The 20,614-nt window shown below is 42.8% G+C and overlaps 1 protein-coding gene across 3 annotated transcripts in view; it reads left to right on the top strand.

The window, feature by feature from the left end:
* LIMS1 (LIM zinc finger domain containing 1) overlaps positions 1-20,614 on the top strand; it is a 100,990-nt gene that overhangs the window by 17,788 nt on the left and 62,588 nt on the right. For 2 of the 3 annotated variants that reach the window (XM_078391468.1, XM_072994554.2), the window contains exon 1: positions 16,645-19,011. The exons of the other annotated variant lie outside the window; for it this stretch is intronic. The gene's annotated coding sequence lies outside the window, so the exon portion shown is untranslated. Of the gene's footprint in view, positions 1-16,644; positions 19,012-20,614 lie in introns of those variants that run through there. 3 annotated transcript variants of the gene reach the window in all.

The raw sequence follows: 20,614 nt of genomic DNA, 5'->3' as shown, positions 1-20,614 counted from the left end.
TGTCCCTTTCAGTTGACCCTGTCTGTTGTTCACGGGAAGGATTCTTCCTTAAAGGCCTGACCGCCACCCATCCCTACACCGTTCCCTGTGGCAACAGCTAGAGGAAATTATTTTTAGTGGCACCAATCTTAGATGTTACTCATTGCCTGAATGAACTTTCTTTGGTGCTGCTGGAATTCTTTATGGGGCAAGAACTAGACATAGAATCCACTCCCCCATCTTTCTTTGTACCTTCTTTTCTGCCTTACCACTCTTATATCTTTTGCTGCCCAGACATACATAAAGATTTTATGTGACCATGGTTGGTTTGGACATCCAGCATGGATAAAGTGTCAGACTAGAATTTTGGAGCCTGGAGTTGAAATCCGCACTCGGTCTCGGAAACTCATGGAAAGTACGCCATTGGTAAACCACTCCTTGAACATCTGGTACACTTCAAAAAACTTTATTAGGTTTTACCATAAGTTGGAAGTGACCTGATAGCACTTAACAACATTCATTTATAAGTTAATAAGCTCTCTCTCTCTCTCTCTCTCTCTCTCTCTCTCTCTCTCTCTCTCTCTCTCTCTCTCTCAATCTTTCTTTCTGCCATAAGGATTCATTTTACAGCCAGCCAGGTGAAGTTTGACCAAAGTTTTCAACAATCACTTGAACATCGATTTAGTACCTATCCTATTTCATGCACAACTTTGTAAAATAGTTACGTCATCTTGACTGGGGAGAGGTCCCTTTATGTTATAACTATATATTGAGATTTGGGATAATCTTATACTCTTAATTTACTGTACCAATTTCTTTTTCTGTGAAAATCTTAAACAGAATACCAGGAAGCATTGAGCAAACATGAGTAAGTTAGGGTTTCTCAAGAACACAATGTTGTCCAAAAATGTTGGAGAAGTGGACAAGTGGAAGAGATCTAGAGACCCTTGTACCATAACAGAAATGCCAGATGGGCCTCTGTTTAACAAAGAAGTATTTTGCCCCATACCAGTTAGCAAAGAAAATATGTCAGTCACTTAAACCAGCCTCATAGATGAGAATAAACTGGCTGGTCATCCAGGGTGCCGAGCTAAAGGAGCTGCCAAGCTGAACTGAAAGTAGGCACAAAGCTGAGCTCAAGGTCTGTGTTTCTTGCATATTCTATCTGCAGTGAGCTGCCAAAATACAGGAGCTGTAAAAAAATGAAAAAAATTTAAAAGTAAATGCTGGGATAGTTCTGCAAAAGAAATAATACAGCCTATCATCCACCCTTGCAGCGTGCTCTTTTTTCATTGTCATCTCAGTAGCTCAAGAAAACATTAGGGTCCATTTTTTGCAGCTGTAACAGATGAAGAGTGGCGTGAATTGTGGCCATAGTTATCTCTTTCAAAGCTTAGTGAGGGTTTTTGCTTTTTTGTTTTGTTTAGCCATGTTGGCATCGTGCTGTGGCAAGACTGTTGTGGAAAATATACTGCAAATATAGTGTCACATCTACTGCTTGGGTGGGGCCTTCAGTAAAAACATGTCATTGCTGTTCTAAGTGCTGTCACCTCAAAAACATCTTTTCTGTGTTTTATAGATGTGAGTGAATGCAAGTTTGTGTCTGCTTGGATTTATCATCACATTAAAAAAGAGAGGTTTTTTTGGGGGGGGAGCAGGGGAATAAAAGCCTTCCCTCGTGCTGTTCCTGCTTAGTGTCTACAGTTAAATGAACTGTGTTCAAAAAGAGAAGTGATTTTTATGTGGTTTGTTCCCTTTTGCAAATGACTGAAATATGCATGTATTTTATTTTGTTTTTCGGTTCTTGCACAATTACAGTTCACCGTAAAGGAAGAAACAAGGAAACAGATTTCCATTGTGGGCTTAAGAAAATCTGATGTTGCAATACTTCAGTTAGGGAAATTAGGATGAATAGGTGTGCTTACAGATGAAATATGTTATAGCCCAAAGGAACAGTATGACTAAGAGAACGTCTATCCATATGAAGGAACTACATCTGTTTTGTTTTGACTTCATAAAGTGAAAGAGGTTTGGGTAGGAGCAATATAATAGATGGCAGGTTTCAAGCTAATTGAGTCATACCCATAAGTTGCCGTTGCACTGTCTAAATGATCTATTGTTTGCGGGCAGATGGCTTTAAAATCATTAGCTTCCTATTCCAAATCGAAAGTAATCCTCTGCTAGCACTGCTGTTGTTATTAAGCAGAGTTAGTAAGCCAGTTGAAATAATTCTCCATTAATGCATTCATACTGAGTTTTATTATTGTGCCTTTGTTGTTGAACTTTTATTTAGCTGCCTGCTCTTTGTTGGGAAGTTACTTTGGGTAAGAGTTGACTCCCATCTTTGCAAATACCTGTATATGTAGGATGATATCACAGTTAATTTGACAGATCTCCAGGAATGTACACCGAGAAATAACAGTCTTCAAGGTTTAAAGTTCCCTCATCAATCTACTACTGCCTGATACGTTGGGGACTCTTCCCTGGTACTTGTGCTCACCTGATACCAGCTGTGGACAGCTGGGAAGCTGCCATTTTAATTTCCTGATAATGCCCCAAGGTGTTGACATAGCAAGTCTCTACATTGTTTTGGAGAAGTGAAAATAGGGGCACATAGCCCAAGGCAATCATTAATATGGCTTCAAAATGTGAGAAATATCACTCTACCCAGGTTTACCCAGCAGGCCGAGGCAAAGAGGCAGTCACGAAAGCAGCAAAATCAGGGAGCTGGACAGGGGACAGATTGTATTTGTCTTCAATGTGGAAGGGATGGTCACTCTCGAACGGGCCTTCTCAGCCACACTAGATGCTGTTCCAAGTCCTCCATATAGAACACGTTACCATCGTCTCTCGAGACTGAAGGATGCCTAATCAGGTTTACCAGGTCCCAATGCTGAGCCTTTACAGAGTCCATACTGTGAGTTTTGGTCTTCTGTCCATTGTTTTATCTTTGCCTCCAGTACAGTATACATTTAATGCTACAATTCTGAGAGTGGGTAGTATCTAATACCATCTCTTACGCTTTCCACAAGCTGGAGGTTCTTCTGTCTTCCGGGATGCTTACCAATAAGCTCCCAAGGTTTGCCTGAGACGATCTGTGCCAGGACCAGCTCTCCAGATCTTTCTGACTACAGCTCCCATAAACCCTGTTCTACAAACATCCCAGTTGATGTTTTGTGAGTTGGTATCCAAAACATTGGATGGGCTGGAAGTTCCCCACCTGCAGGATTCTCTGTTGGTGCTTAGCCCTATTGAGTAATATGGTATGTGGAGCCACACACGTTCCAATGAGTAGGCTAGCCCCTTTTCTCTCTTTGGTTTCAACACATGGAAATGACAATCTGAAAAGGAGATTGCTGCTGTAATCAAGCAGTCACTTCATGTGAAGCTATAGCCCTGTTTATTTTTTTCCTAGTTCATGTGGAAAAGCTACATGGATCCAGCATCCTCCCCCTTTTTGAATTGTTGCTTTCATGTTGAAAGCAGTGACAGAGGGTGTAAGGCTACTGTGCCCTCTTCAACAATTGTGGTTGCCATAATTTGGTCATTACCAAATAAAGCTCTAATCAGGTAGCCATAGGTTATTGAATACACAGGATCTCAAAAACCAGCAAGCACCTTACCTGGTGCAGTGTCGCCTTGCATCTTTCAGTTGTTTCATAAGCGATAAAAACATTATATTTATTGTTGTTACTTCAAATTATATGTTGCCCCATAGTGCTGGATTACTCTCTGGGCAAGTTACATCATAATTATGCAAGCATTACTTTGCCCCCCAGAAATCTGGGTACTCATTTTACCAGCCTTGGAAGGATGGAAGACTGAGTAAACCTTGAGCCACCTACTTGAACCCATTTAGAAACCCCAGACCTACTGATGATGCTCTGTAACCCTCTGATAGTCATTGTAAGTCCTGGACCCTTCATGCACGGCAGGAGAGAAAGCTGAACACGTTCCATATGTGTTGCCTCCGACGCATTTTTGGTATCACCTGGCAGGACAAAGTTCCAAATAGAGTAGTCCTAGATCGAGCTGGAATTTTTAGCATGTATACATTACTGAAACAGTGACGTCTACGTTGGCTCGGGCATGTTGTAAGAATGGCTGATGGTCGGATTCCAAAGTATGGAGAATTAGTGCAGGGAAATCACCCCAGAGGGAGACCACAGCTGCGATACAAGGATATCTGCAAGCAGGATTTGAAGGCCTTGGAAATGAATCTCAACAGATGGGAAACCCTGACATCTGAGCACTCAGCCTGGAGGCATGCGGTGCATCACGGCCTCTCCCAATTTGAAGAGCCACTTGCCCAGCAGGCCGAGGCAAAGAGGCAGTCATGAAAGCAGCAAGCAGCAAAATCAGGGAGCTAGACGGGGTACAGATTGTATTTGTCCTCAGTGTGGAAGGGATTATCACTCTAGAATTGGCCTTCTCAGCCACACTAGATGCTGTTCCAAGTCCTCCATGCAGAGCACGATACCATAATCTCTTGAGACTGAAGGATGCCTATGCAGCATGTCATTAGACACCAGGTAGGAAATGGGGAGGGTGGAATGCAGTTGGAAACTGATAGATGTGCAGTTGGAGAAACAGAGAAAAACAATAGGCAGGTTATTTGGATCTGTTTATTAAAAATTTAAATAGCAGTGCAGCATAGTTCCCAATTGGACAATTTTAGCTCCAAATGCATGCTTTAAAAACCCTGATGTGTGTGCACATGCACATGTAAAATATGAGATCTGTGACCAAGACTATACAAACGTTACTTATTCAGATCTGTTTTCCTGCAACAGTCTCTCCTCCTTTCTTCTTAGTGAGGCTCTCCCAGCAGGAGGGGCAAGCAACAGAATGTAAGGGCTGGGGGGCAAGCAGTTTGATTGGAGTAATTAAGGATGAGAAGTGGGGAGTGTAATTTGAAGAAAGAACATTTGGAAGTCTTGTGGAAATATCTTTAGAAATTATATGTAGAACAAAAGTTTTCTCTGGAGAAGCTTGTGTAACATACTGAGAAAAATTTTGGCATTAAACTTCAAGAGATGAATAAAGATTTGAGAGAGACCTCTTCTCTGGGAGCCAGGCCACAGACCAAGGCGGCCAACAAGAACCGTTTGGATAGGCAGGAAGGAAACCTCCAGTGAGCCAGCTGTCTATGAGTTCTTGGCAGAGGAGTGGGAGGAAGAGGTAAAGAGGCCCCCCTCCTTCAGTAAGGCCAGACTCAGTACGGAAGTGGCAGATCAGATAGGGTCAAGCTTGCCTGGGAAGAAAGTGGCTGAGCAGTGTAACTCAGGTCTCACTTCATCTCGGGTTAACCAGGCCTTCTTGTGCTTACTTGTACACAAGCACACAAAGAGTGAGGGAGAGGGAGAGCCCCTTCATTGGCTGCTGTCTTAATCAAATCTTCTTTTCCATGACAAATAGTAGTTGTGAGGGTAAGAATGGATTTTGTGCTTTGTGCTACCATTGTGTGTCTGTGCATGTATGTGCATGTCTTATAATACATATACGTGTATATATGTACACATAATTTATATCCAACCTTTCCTCAAGTGAGTTCAAACTGGCATGTATGCTTTCATGTGGTCCATTTTATGCTCACAACACTCCTGGGAGGCAGATCAGATACAGAGAGCATGAAACTCACTGGCGCAAGGTCAGCCAGTGAGTTTCATGACCAAACAGGTATTTAAGCCCAGACCTCCTGAGTCGTAGTCCAGCTTTCTCACTGCTACTTGTTTTTCTCTAACTGGAAAAAAAAACATACAGAGACATATCTCTGTCTATATACGCTACATATACATTGTCATGTTTAGTTTGGGCATTGACAAGCATCAGGTCACATCACTTACCGTAATAGTAAATGTAACAAGCATAGGTCTAATAGAAGGAAATGCTCTAAAATGAGGAGTAGAATAGCAAAAGAACTATGGCATGTCTTACTCCCTTGGAGCCTCGCTCCTTTTCAAGTTCTCTTCCATTCTCTTTCCTTCTATTGTCATGCTGATATATTTAGTGCCATGACCTGTGTTATGTAGATTGTGTGTTAATTAATAAACTATCCCCTCCCCCAGATTTTTTGCTGTTAACCCTTAAGTAGTACAAGGAATGTCTCTTGATGACATTTTGTTTGTTCTATTACCTTCACATGCACACAAAACTGGATAATTTTGAAAGTACTATAAATATTTCAGCAGATTCAACTTTAATAGAGTAAGTAAATTACTTGTCTTTGCAGAGAAACATTCTGTTTTGGTATATGATCAATGTCCTCCAGGGCTCTTGGATAAAAACTTTAAATTTCTTTTTCTTCAGTATCTATAGTTGGATCATAGACTTGATTGATGGCCACACTGATAGGCTTTCTGTCAGTTCCCAGGGATGTTAGGTGAGACTTTGCATGATAACTTCTAACTGCTTGTTGTTACTGACAGCTAACATCTGTCCTTATAGCTGGAGCCACACCAACCCCTTAATATTCAGTAAGACTCACCACCTGGTAAGTGTGTTTAGAGCGGCAATCTTGATTCCATTCCTTGGTTCCCAGTAGCTGTGAGATGGTGTAAAAGCTGGCAGGAAAGATCTTGGGTTCCATCTGCTGGTGGGAAAATTGATAGCACTGCGTATTGATTTTTTTTTTTCTCTCTGCTCTAATGTGACATTTTATAGGCCAAGCAAAAAAATGTACAAAAAGTGTGCAGAAGCCTGCAAAAATGCACAAGCATTGAAGAATATTTCCCCTACATCGGGTGAGTGTTAAAGCAGGGCAACTGGAAGCGGGAGAAGAGATGATCTTGCATCCTTCTTGTTGTTCTGTGTCATCAAGTTGGAACTAACTTATAGTGACTCTAATAAAGATTTCAGGCTTAGTGAGTTATTTAAGGAGCGGTTTTGCCAGTTCCACATCCCCAGTGAGATTTCATGGCTAAGTGGAGATTTGAACCCAGACCTTGCGAGTTCTGAGAGTTGCAGCCCAAGAACACCTGAGGGCCCAAGGCTGGGGAACCAGTGCTCTATCCACTACACACTGGGTAGAACTTCAGTCTTGGGCCTCCCACAAATGCTTAGAAAAGCTGAATGGCAGAGGAAGCAGTGCATTTCTTTTTGGGTTTATTTTGAATGTTTTAAAACAATTCACCTGCTTGAAAACCAAGAGAGATCAGGAAACAATTTTAATTTTGCCCCAGGGCTAAAGCTGTTAGCAATGAAATTATCCAGCCTAACTGTGAACAAAAAAAAAAAAGTCAGAATGGTGAAATAGACAGCGTGTTAGACTATAGCTAAAGAGACTCAGGTTCAAATTCCTGCTCATTCAATGGCAATTGGTCAGGATGGTTAGAGCATCTAGGAGTTGTAGCCCAACAGCATTGGAGCACTTACATCTGGGAAACAATGGCATAGAGACAAATGGCAAAGGCGGAGAGAAGCACAAGTGTCGGCTTTCGCACAGGTACCTTCAGAATGCACTCCTGGGGCCATCGAACCAATACATGATGAAAACCAGACGTGTACTGTATATATAGATAAATGTACGTCACAGGAGAATGGCACCTGTGTGTGTGTGTGTGTGTGTGTGTGTGTGTGTGTGTGTGTGTGTGTGTGTGTGTGTGTGTGTGTGTGTGTGTGTGTGTGTGTGTACACTTGGGAATGGGAATAAGATCTGTTTAGGAAATGGTTGTTTGTGAAGTGAAAAATAAATAGTTTCTTTGGGGAAAAACAGGACAATGGATTTCTGTCACAACTAAAGAAAATAAGTAGCAGTACATCATTTGGCTACGTTGACCTTTTTTTGCGTAATCCATGACTTAGAATTAATTCCACTATACACGTTATAAGGATGGCTCTATGGCTCTCCCATTTTTCATCAACCAAAGAGCCTGTGTACTCAGACAGGATGAATGCTGTTTTGAGTTCACTCGGAGATATGTGTATTGTTTATTATAGAGAACCTAAAGTTTCTGGAGTTCTCACTTAGTCTATAGGGTGAAATGTAACGGCAGCAGATCAGCTGATGAGAGCTATTCCTTTCTCTGCTGCATTCCTTTTCCTCCACACCCTGAAAAAACATGCAGACTATAAGGACTCTGTAGATTTCCAGTGTGTTGTAGTGGAGGGTGATGGACTAGGATTCAAGAGACCTGAGTCTGAATCTCTGCTCAGCCATGGAAACTCATTGGAGGTGTGTAATTGATAAAGCCACTTCTTAAATATATATCACTTGCCTTGAAAGCCCTGTTAGGGTAGTTATAAGTTGGTTCTCATTGAGACCTCATTGAACCATAAGTATGCTTACAACTAGACTATTCATTTCTGATAGCAGAAAGTGAGGAGGAATTAAGGAACCTTGTAATGAGGGTGAAAGAGGAGAGTGCAAAAAACGGTCTGAAGCTCAACATCAAAAAAACTAAGATCATGACCACTGGTCCCGTCACCTCTGGCAAATAGAAGGAGAAGATATGGAGGCAGTGACAGATTTTACCTTCTTTGGCTCCATGATCACTGCAGATGGTGACAGCAGCCACGAAATTAAAAGACGCCTGCTTCTTGGGAGGAAAGCAATGACAAACCTCGACAGCATCTTAAAAAGCAGAGACATCACCTTGCCAACAAAAGTCCGGATAGTCAAAGCTATGGTTTTTCCTGTAGTGATGTACGGAAGTGAGAGCTGAACCATAAAGAAAGCTGACCGCTGAAGAATTGATGCTTTTGAATTGTGGTGCTGGAGGAGGCTCTTGAGAGTCCCCTGGACTGCAAGGAGAACAAACCTATCCATTCTAAAGGAAATCAAGGCTGAGTGCTCACTGGAAGGACAGATCCTGAAGCTGAGACTCCAATACTTTGACCATCTCATTAGAAGAGAAGACTCCCTGGGAAAAGACACTGATGTTAGGAAAGTGTGAAGGCAAGAGGAGAAGGGGACGACCGAGGACAAGATGGTTGGACAGTGTCAACAAAGCTACCAACATGAATTTGACCCAACTCTTGGAGGCAGTGGAAGACAGGAGGGCCCGGAGTGCTCTGGTCCATGGGGTCACAAAGAGTCGGACACGACTGGACGACAAAACAACAACAAGACTATTCATTTCTTTATGCAACAAAATATAACTGTCTGTAAGTAAGATAAAGCATAGTTGTGTAATTAAGGCCAGGTAGACTTGAGAGCTTACCTTCAACAGGCAGAGCAATATAGTAGAATGCAGCTTATTTTAAATTTATATTTACAGTTTATTTCTTGTGATCAGTAGTCATGAAAACAATAATGCAAATATGTCATGTTATGGTCTCCTGTGTTGGCAAATAAGCGGGTGACAGGAAGAAAGGGTATTGGAGACAAAGTATTGAATAAACCTGTATTGAATATCATCTGTCCCCACACATCTTTAATTTTTAACCACCTAGTCTGGTGAAGAGTTCTGGGGAGCCTGAAAGCTTACACGTGATTGTAGAATTGTAGTTGCTCATCACCTTCTGCATATTTTGTATTTTGTTTTATGCCAGCTGCCTAAATACCAAGATAAATAACACTGGAATCTTTGTTGTTGTTGTTTTTATTTTAGATGCACAAAGATTACTTATTCATTATGAATGGCATACTGTCTTTTTAACACTTGGAAGCAAAGGCCTCTTAGCATTTAAATATTTTGTACTGAAGTATGCATGTCAAAGGAGAAGAAAGGGAAATCAGAATTGCCCTAGAGCCCTGATGGCGAACCTATGGCATGCATGCCACAGCTGGCACACAGAGCCCTGTCTATGGGCACGTGAGCCATAAGTCGCTGGATTGTTATCCCTGACAGCCAAACCTTGAGGAGATAGCTGCAGCCGCAGTGCTAGTGCCCCGAAAGGCAGTGAGCCAGGATCCAGAGCAGCTCGTGCTGTTGGCAGCAGGCCAGCCAAGCTATAGGCATAGGCAGTGGCAGGGTTTGACATGACGAGGTGGATCCAGAGTGGGGTCTGGAGGCACCTATGTGCCTGGGATTCCCCCTTCCGTTGCCACTTCAACCACTAAGATTTCTGCATTGTTAAAACTATCTGTACATCCTGCATAATAGGCAGGGTATATCAGTGAATATAAACTGCTTCGTTTATTATATGAATGTTAATCAATTAAAACATGACAAGCATCTGTTCTGAAAATGGCTTAGAATTACTTATCTTTTTGAGAGCCTGGAATTTTAAGGTAGTACCGTTAATCAGTACTGCCCAGGACATTTTACTGTCTGAGGTGGACCAGTATATACAGTACTTGCTCCCTCAGTATATACTGAGGGAGCAAGCAATAATAAACAAAATTATTTGTTAATTTCATCAACTGGGGCAGATCTGTTTGTCTGTTGCTTTTACATTCTGCCTCTTTCTAGTAAGATCAAGGCTCCCTTTTCTGCTTTGTCCTCATAGCTATTCTGAGGTGAAGGCAAAGCTGAGAGAGGGTGACTGCGACAAAGTCACCCATTCATAGGCTTTCATTTCTCGATGGGGACTGAAACCTCCTTAGAATCCTCTCAACTTCTTGTTCTGCCCATTTGTCCCTTTCACTGTGTGGGCCTTTGAACTGCCTCTGTTTATATAATCTGTGTCCGTTTTACAGTCTAGAAGTTGTAACCTATACATGTCAGTTCTTCCATTCCACATACCCAAGGCTGATCATTAAATAGATGGGTAAGACCAGTGCAGGCAGTCTGTCAGCACCATCCATAGAGTGCTGATGTTGTGGGTTATCTATCTATATCCCCACCTGGTATGGGGTCATATATAAATATATGACAGTCATACTGCCTCACTCTTATGTCTGAGGAAGTGGATTTGATCCATGAATGCTCACATTAAAATATAGCCGTTAGTCTTTAAAGTGGCACAACGTTTTTGTCTCTCTCTCTCTCTTTTGTTTTTGTTTTGTTTTTTGTCTGGTATTCTTGCCCAGACTAACACAGCTATTCCCTCAAAAACAACAACCTTGTACTGTATTCGTGTTGGTGGCAGTAGACATTCCTCAAGCTTAGCATGCCAGAACATCGGCCACCACATTCTTTACATTCTGAAGGCAACTCTTGCAGATGTCATTGTAGAAGGCTTTAAAGTGCTTCAGCAACATAGTGAACCTGTATGATACAAAACAAATAATTCTGATTCAAGTGGCAGTCAATTGGGCCGCACCTCTCTAGATGATAAAAACAGGAATTCACAGCTTTGGCTTTGTGGAGGAAATTGTGCATAGCTGCTTCAATCAAAGGTCCATGCAGACACCAAAGAGAAGCTCTCTGTCCCTGCAGCCACGCATATGGCTCCCAAGGATAATGTTGCAAGTGTAGTTCTTTCCAGCCTGGTCTGTGGAGAAAGACATCTGTGATCCAGAGAAGGGATGGGCACAAGATCCTGGGCTCTATATTTTCACTGCAGAAGGACCCACTATGGAAGAAACAAAATACTTTTCCAACCAGTCGCTAACAATAAGTGCAGTTATGTAAGTCATAGTGAATGGCAGCTAATTCATGAGGTGTCTCATTGCATGATTGTTTCTGTAAGTTGTGTGCACCCAGGCATGGAAGTGGCACCTTGTTAATTAGTTGCAATTTGATGCTGTGACTGAACATGTTTTCATTCACTCCAAAGTAAAATCCCAGTAGGATTCTGGCCAGTTGCCTGAATCTGTTCCATCAGTAGAAAACCTGTGAGGAAGACAGCATGTATTTTCTTGATCTCACATACCAAAACAGTACTGTACTCATATATCATTTTGTCTCCCTAGAACTATTCAGAAGTAGATGTAGTAAATATATCTGAATAGCAGCTATTCTAAGTATAGTTAGTTGTCAAATATTTTGGTGCTCTTATCATCATTATTAAATGAAAACTAATTTTAAAAATATAAATAATTACAACTAGATCTCCAGTGCTTCTACCCTATACATTTGTGTCCAACCATATACATTTGAAAGCAATTTTTGAGAGTAGTAACTTTTAATGACATGTTCTGTTGCTGCTTGGCTCTAAAGTTGCCCTTTCAGCAACAACTTTCCTAAAAATCCCATACTTTTTGAAGCATCAAAGCTCAAATAAATACCCTAGTTCTCGAACACATGTACAGTACTTAGGTCCTTCGTTCAAGGTTTGTGGCTGAGTTTTGGATGTTTTCTTGCTCCCTGGCCACCTTGCTTCAGATACCCAAGCATTGATGCTGTCCAGACTGGAAAACTATAACATGCCTGTGTACGAGGCTGTCTTAAAGAAAGGTTCAGCTGGTGCAAAATGTGGTCACTCAACTGAAAGCTAGCAATCCTTTTATTTGATACCCATGTGACACCATATAATTTCTGAGACTAAAGGCACAACTAGACAGGAAAATTTGGAGTAATTTGAGTCATGTTTAAAAGGCTCTTTTCTTTGGTGTAATCAACATTTCCTCTAATTTTCAGCCCTGCTGGGCAAGGCTCTGCTCCTCATTCGTACAACTTTAGACCCGCATGCACACAATTCCCCCCCCATGCGGTTCCATCACAACTGGAACAAAAGGGGCTAAAAACAATTCTATCAGTGCACACACGCAGGTGTACGCCTTTGAGGGAACCTTGGGTACGATCTATTTAATCTCTGAGTTGAGTGATACTTCCATACTAGAAGGTAGATAACAAGGTTTGCCAGTCACTAATCGCATGTGCCCTTGCAATGAGGCGGAGATTGAAAGTGTTGATCATGTTCTCTTAAAGTGCTCCTTCTATCAAGATATTCGGAGGGATCACCTCCAGTCCATACTGCAACAATTTCAAGGGAGGTCCTGAGAATTTTACTCTCAGACAAGAAATCTGGTATAACTAAAGCAGTGGTGAACTTTTGTGCGGCAGCAATGAAGTGTTGCTGTTCTCTCCTTGCACCGATTAAAGCAGTGCAATATGTTTTGTAATGATGTGTACTGGCCACCTTTTACTTTATATGCCACACTACTTAGGATCATGGGACTGGAGGCAGTACAAAGTTTACTGAATTGATTTACTGATCTCCTCAGTTCTGTGAAATTATGGAGATTCTATAAAATTTTGTCACATTGCAATAGGTTGTATATTTTTATTGTATTTTCATGTTATACTAATACAGTGGTGCCTCGCACAACGATGTTAATTGGTTCCCCCAAAAAAAAATCGTTCTGTGAAACATTGTTCTGTGAAACACCATTTCCCATAGGAATGCATTGAAAACCGGTTAATCCGTTCCAATTGGAACGGATTGCCGTCCTTAAGCGAAAATCCCCATAGGAAACATCGTTGAGGGAAACGCGGTTCCCCAATTGAAATGCATTGAAGCCGACTCAATGCATTTGAATGGGTTTGCGAAGTCCCTTTTCGCTCCTGTAAAAGTGCCTGTAAAAGTCCGTCCAATGGCTTTCAATGGAGAAAACAAAAAATCACCAAAAATTAAGGACGCCTCAGAACAACACCAAATTAAGTTTGCTTACGTTTCACAAGCTGAACTATCAATGCCAAGCATTTAAAACACTTTTCAAACAGTTTAAGGCACTTTTACAGGAGCGAAAAGGGACATCGTTGTGCGAAAATTCCCCATAGGAAACATCGTTGTGTGAGGCGGCAAATTTTTCAGGAAAAGCCATCGTTGTGTGAATTTATCGTTGTGTGAGGCACTCGTGCGAGGCACCACTGTATTTTAATACATTGTCTGGTCAGTGACTGTAATAAAAATCAATCAGTACTTCCATTCACAGGGGGGATTTTCTTCTCCTGTGAGAAGGATCCAGACAGCAATTAAGATCACTTCAGTTTCCCCCTTTCCTCATCTTTTGTCACTGCTGTCATTACATGGGCCACAACGATTTCACTTTTTTTGTTTAATTTATTAAGTGGCATAGCACTATAGTAATACATCAACCTAGAATGAATACTCCCATATATCTGAACTAGCACTGCATCAATTAGGACAGAGGTCTCCAAAGTACGGCCCTCAGGCCACATCCAGCCCACTTGGCCTTTTTATCCGGCCTGTGTGTGTGTGTGTGCACGGATAGGCGTGAGTGTGGGCAAGCAGATGTGGGGGCAGGGGGAGTGCGTGTGGGTGGGAGTGCTTGCATGCAGTGGGCGGGTGGGTGGGAGTGTGGGCGTACACACATCTTTCTTCAGCCCTTGAAAATATTGCAAATATATTATGTGCCCCTCCGTGTGAAAAGTTTGGAGACCCCTGACTTGCGAGAATATTTTAAAGGATTATGAGAAAAGGAAAATAGGGTTTATCCACTATCATTTCTATTGTCACAACTCACTGCATACGTCACAGGATTGTCACCAAAGAGCATGACAGCTGCAGCTGTATATGGGAGCAATTTAAGCGACCACACAGACTGCGGAATGGCATCATCAGGAGTTCTCCCCATCATGCCAAATAAACTGCATCTCTAGAACTGTGCAAGAAAGGAGTGGCAGGCAATGGCATCTTTCAGTCTGGAGAGACTATGGTAACGTGCTCTGAATAGAGGTCTTAAAACAGCATCTATCGTGGCTGAGAAGGCCAATTCGAGAGTGGCAATCCCTTCCACGATGAGGACAAATCCAATCTGTCCCCTGTCCAGCTCCCTGATTTTGCTGGTTTCAGGACTGCCTCTTTGCCTCGGCCTGCTGGACAAGTGTCTCTTCAAAATTGGAGAAGCCATGATGCATCGCCTGCCTCCAGGCGGAATGCTCAGATGTTAAGGTCTCCCATCTGCTGAGGTCCATTCCTAAGGCCTTCAGATCCTGCTTGCAGATATCCTTCTATCGCAGCTGTGGTCTCCCTCTGAGGCGATTTCCCTGCACTAATTCTCCATACAGGAGATCTTTTGGAATCCAACTGTCAGCCATTCTCACGACATGCCCAAGCCAACGTAGACATCACTGTTTCAGTAATGTTTACATGCTAAAAATTCCAGCTCATTCTAGGACTACTCTATTTGGAATTTTGTCCTGCCAGGTGATACCAAAAATGCGTCAGAGACAGCGCATATGGAATGTGTTCAGCTTCCTCTCCTGCCATGCAGAAGGGGCCCAGGACTCACTGCAGTACAGGAATGTACTCAGGACACAAGCTCTGTAGACCTGGATCTTGGTATACTGTATGCCATCAGCTTCTTAATGAGCCATACTCTCTTTGTGAGTCTAGAGAACATGGTAGCTGCTTTGCCAATGTGTTTATCCAGCTTGACATTTAGGGAGAAAGTGCCAGAGATCATTGAGCCAAGGTACACAAAATTATGAAAAAACTCCAATTCTTGTGCAGAGATGGTAATAGAGGGAGGTGAGTCCACTCCCTGGCCCATGACTTGTGTTTTCTTCAGGTTGATTGTTAATCCAAAGTCTTAGCAGGCCTTGCTAAAACGATTCATGAATTGTTGGAGGTCTTCAGCAGAGTGGGCAACAGCAGCTGCATCATCGGTGAAGAGGAAGTACCGCATGCATTTCAGTTGGACTTTGGTCTTTGCTCTCAATCTAGAGAGATTAAAGAGCTTTCCATATGATCTAGTCCGGAGATAGACGCCTTCTGTTGCAGTTCCAAGAGCGCACTTCAGCATGACAGAAAAAAGATCCCAAACAGGGTTGGCACAAAGACACAGCCCTGTTTCACTCCACTCCGGATGTCAAAGGGTTCAGAAGTTGAGCCATCAAAAACTACAGTGCCCTTCATTTCCTCATGAAAGGACCTGATGATGTTAAGGAGTCGAGGTGGACATCCAATCTTGGGAAGTATTTTAAAAAGGCCATCCCTGCTAACCAAATCAAAGGCCTTTGTAAGATCTATGAAGGCCACAAAAAGTGGCTGTCATTGTTCCCTACATTTCTTCTGCAACTGTCTGAGGGAAAATACCATGTCATTGTTGGATCTATTAGCTCAAAATCCACACTGTGATTCTAGATAGACTTTGTCTACAAGTACCTGGAGTCTCTTCAGCACAACACAGGCAAGCAGCTTCCCTACAACGCTGAGAAGAGAGATGCCACAGTAGTTATTGCAGTCGCCTCTGTCTCCTTTGTTCTTGTACAATGTGATGATGTTTGCATCGTTCATGTCCTGTGGTACTCCACCTTCCCTCCAGCAAAGACAAAAGATTTCATACAGCTCAGTGGTGATGGTCTCTTTACAACACTTCAGCAATTCAACAGGAATGTTATCCATCCCAGGGGCCTTGCTGGAGGCAAGGGAATCCAAGGCCGCTTTTATTTCTGCTAAAGTTGTTTCACTGTCCAGCTCTTCCAAGACAGGCAGGCACTCAATGTTATTTAATGCCTCTTCGGTTACTACATTCTCTCTAGAATATAGCTCAGAGTAGTGCCGCACCCAGTGTTCCATCTGCTGTGCAGGAGTGGAATAGCTTGAAAAAGTGGTGGGGTGGATCCCTCTTGCTTAAAACACGTCTTCGCTAGAAAGTAGGGCAGACCAAACCACAGCAGAAGCAAAGTACAGTAGATAGCAAGCTATATGCTCATCTGTTTCTGTGTGTTTTAACTGAAAAAGCCTGGAATTGTGTTAAAGATTGTGTTTCTCTCTACCAGCCTATCTTGTACTTTAAGCTCCACAGTGATAGTTGACATAGCTTGTATGATTCAAAGAGCAATTAGACTAGTGGGTACCAAAATGGCCTCATGTCTCTGGAATGTTTTGCCAACTGAAGTTCATCAAGCCCCATTACCAGAGGCCTGGAGGAAAGATTGTTCAATTCCCATGCCTTTCTCTTTGGTTGGTTGTTAAATGAGAGTAGTAATGGTTTTGATTGCTTAAAAATATGTATGTATTTTTGGCATAGGATGTCTTTTATACTATTTCTGTTGGAATTTTTAAAAAATTAATTCTGGGTTTTTCTTTAAATATACTTATGGTTGTATTCTTCGTGCATTAGTAGCTGCCAAGAGAAGGTTTTGCATTCTAAAAAAACAGCCTGAAGAATTTGATAAATTGTGGAACTTTATCAACTAAAACTGCCTACTTCTTATCTTAAGCCACGGCGTCATCTGCAGTGTGCCCTGTGTCCCATGTTTTTTGCTCATTTCATTTTGGCAAACAGTGCCATGAGGCAGTGTTGAGGAAGCAGGACTTTGCACTGTTTGTCAGGCTAAATGTTTATCTTTTTCTGACTCATGGTGCAAAATGTGTCTCAGGGAACCTGAATTCCTCATTCTGTGTAAACAGATCTGTAATCCTCCATCCTGTTACAGTTGGTTCAAGAGACTTCAGAAAGGGCGGGCTCTGGAGCCATTGCTTTGAAGTCCACACGGTCTGCCCACTGTGTGAAACCTGCTTCATAGAGAGTGGGTGCAAAACAAAATAAAAAATAGGAAAACGTGGCAGCAATACCCTAGTTGTCTCACACTGTACATTTATCTCCATTTTCCTTGAAGCCACAAAAATATTAATAACATCATGAATCAACATTTTATTTTTCTGTATGCTACTATGAAAGCGGTTAATGTAGCACTAGTTTATATATTTGAGACACTTTTCATGTTGTAAAGGAATACATATGCTTCTTTTTATCTATAGCACATTTGTAGGAATTTCATTTTGAGAACTTTGTGCAGAATATAATCAGCATTAGTTCAATAAGTAAGGTATCTGCATGGAGAGCCAGACGTTAGGAGCTCAATTTCCAAATGTGCGTCCCAGAAGAGCCAGCCTGGCTAGCCTTGGGCAAAACCGCACAGTCCCAGAGGAAGGCATAGTAAATTACTTCTCAGCACTCGCCACCTAGAAAACCCTGAAAAGGGTTACTATAAGCCAGAATTGACTTGACAGCATACAATTATTATTAAGTTCTTATAAGTGCAATTGATTCAGACAGGCAGCTTTGAATACATAATTCATTCCCTTATGAATTGTCTGATTTGTAGCTTGATTGTACCTAGCTGTTTTAAGGCACCGATATGTTAATATTTTCATGCTACATTTCAAATCTCCCATTCCTGTCCTCCCAAACAAAACAACACCCAACCTCACAAAATCACAACACTACTGTGTATGCTAAAGTTGGATTCTGAGAGTTGATTAAACCACTGTTTAATTGCTGTTCCTGCTGCCACAGGAGCCTCGTGGCACAGTGGTTAAATTGCTGAACTGCAGCCAAAACTGTGCTCAGGACCTGGGTTTCAATACCAGGTAGCCAACTCAAGATTAACTCATCCTTCTGTCCTTCAAAGGTTGGTAAAATGAGTACCCAACTCATTGGGTAATATGTAGCCTGCATAATTAACTTGTAAACTGCCCAGACTTTTAAGCACTGTGAGGCAATTTATAAGCAGCATGCTTTGTGTTTCGCTTTTGTATAGATGTAATATATAGCATTCTTAGGTTATGTCAGAAAAAACATGGCACCTTTCCTTGAGGTATTTCCAGCCTAAACTGGGAAGAAGGAAAAAGGAAAAAGGAAACAAGCATTAGAATGGAAGGAAATGTTAAAAGCAAGTTATACAGAGTTGAAATGGGAGCCACAGGAAGGGACAGAGTGGTGGTTTATGAGTGGTAAAGGCAGAGTAGATTAGGGAGGCAACAGGAGAACGGTGTGACAAAAGAACTCTGGGTCCAGTGGTGTCTTAAGGAGCAGCAGATCTCAGTGTTGCCGTATTAAGGTGTTGGTGACATGAGCAGCCTTTGGGAATTTGGTAACCTCTGATTTTTATGCAGGTGGTTTATTCAGGTCCACTGCCTTGGTTTCTCTCTTTGTTTTACCCAGGTTGGGTGCTGTACATGCAGCTCTCCTTGTGTTTTAGGCAGCACTGTGTTTTGAAATGTAACCTGTGAAGGAATGGGAGGAAATTGCATTTTAATAATACCTCTTCCGGTGTCTGACCATTGGGTTTGAAAGGGTAGTCTATTGTAGACTTTGTTTATGCTGGGTATTAATTTTTTTTTCAAGAGAAATTCATGGTGGAAAATAATAGGAAGTGGTTTGCTAAGTCATGCTGCTTTTTATCACTACTGATAATAGGGAAGCTGACTGAACACAGAATATTTAACATAAAGCTATATATGGTTATGGTTCGTTCACTAGCTCATTTGCTGGCAGACAGACAAAATGTGAGTATGTTCACCTTAATACTGTATTTCGTTCTTTCAGGGATGCTGTCGGTTCTTGTGCCTGCAAGTTAAAATTCTCTTTTTCAGTTTGAATGACTGGTGCATTGCTTAATGTGTAGTCATTGTTATTTCAGAAATGTGTCTAATAAACATAACTGCCCATAGGTATCTAGGCATATGCTTCTGGAGAGGGATGAGACCAATAAGAAAGTGCCAGATTGGCTGACTTGTTGTAGCTAAACTCTAGTTACAGCAATAGGGTAGGGTAGTTTTCTACGTCTGCTGCTCTTCTTGCATCACGATTGCGCCCCTTGGATGAAGAGTTGTGAAGAATTTTGCCTCTGTTTTCAGAAGAGCTAGAAGAAAGGGGAAAGAACCTACTGGGGCTGGTATACAGACTATATAGCCTCTGAAGTGCAGTGGAGATGACCTCCCCTTCATCAGGGTTAATGCACATTGGTCCAGCCATTCTTTCCTTTGCAAAGTGTCTTGGGAAGTCGGGGAACGAGATAAGAACAGAATTTATTGTGTATTGTTTAATGCAGCCACTTCTAGACCCACGCCAGGCCACAGAGCCACAAAACTCACTGAAGTCCCCTGGGATCGCTTCTGGTCTCCAGTTTCATTATACAGTAAATGGCAATTAAAGCTGGCTGATCAGTGGACAGAGTGTTTTTGAAAGGGTGTAAACAAGGCATCCTTTCACTGCTTTTTGCTACTCTCCTTTTAAAGCAGCGATCCCCAACCTTTTTAGTAGTGCAGACCGGCAGAGCCTCTGAGGGGGGTAGGGCGGCCCTTCGTGCTTGCGCTCTCCAACTTCACGCAAGCGCCGGAGCGCCTGCCCACCCTGCGCGCCCACCCCACCCCTGCACGCGGGCAGGCATGCTTGAAGGGGTGAGGGAGTGTGTGCCAGTGGTGGCGGAACCCTGGGAGTCTTTTTCAAATTTTATTTTACTCCTTGCCGCCCTCCACGGGAAATTCAAATGCAGCCACTGGTGCCGGTTCTGGAGCTGGAGGCACCAGTGGCGGCATCGGACTGCTGAAGGCAGCGAGGAGCGCCTACCCCAGCGTGGTTGGAGCCCGCCGGGAGGAGAGCAGCTGGAGCACCCGGCTTTTGCCCTGCCTCCCGGCTCCTGCCCACCCACCCCCATCGCCGGGCCGCAAAGACAGACCTCCCCCTGCTCCCCTGCATGCACTCCCCTCCCCACAGCTGCTTTGCACGCGGGGGCGCTTGCGTGAAGGGGTGAGGGAGTGCTCACATCAGCGCTGGCGCGTGTGCAAAGCAGCTGTGGGGAGGGAAGTGCTTGCGGGGGGGAGGTCTGTCTTCGCGGCCCAGTCGGGCTCAAGCCACAGACCGGCAATGCGCCGTGGACTGGGGATTGACGACCTTTGTTTTAAAGGACTCTGTGTACATCCATTGTACTGAATCAGGTTTTCCCAACTGTACACCTGGTATTGGTGACCTCTTGTATGCAAAGGTGGAGCTCTACCCCTGTGCTACAGCCCCTCCCGCTAAATATGCTTCATCTTTTCAGTGTGATATCTCTGTCCTGAACACTACTCACTTGTACTCCTCATAGTCACACAGTATGCATATGACTAC

Source organism: Pogona vitticeps, chromosome 3 (assembly GCF_051106095.1).
Source record: "Pogona vitticeps strain Pit_001003342236 chromosome 3, PviZW2.1, whole genome shotgun sequence".
Taxonomy (NCBI): Eukaryota; Metazoa; Chordata; class Lepidosauria; order Squamata; family Agamidae; genus Pogona; species Pogona vitticeps.
The sequence above is the reverse complement of the archived record's forward strand: the minus strand, read 5'-3'. Positions and strand labels throughout refer to the sequence as shown.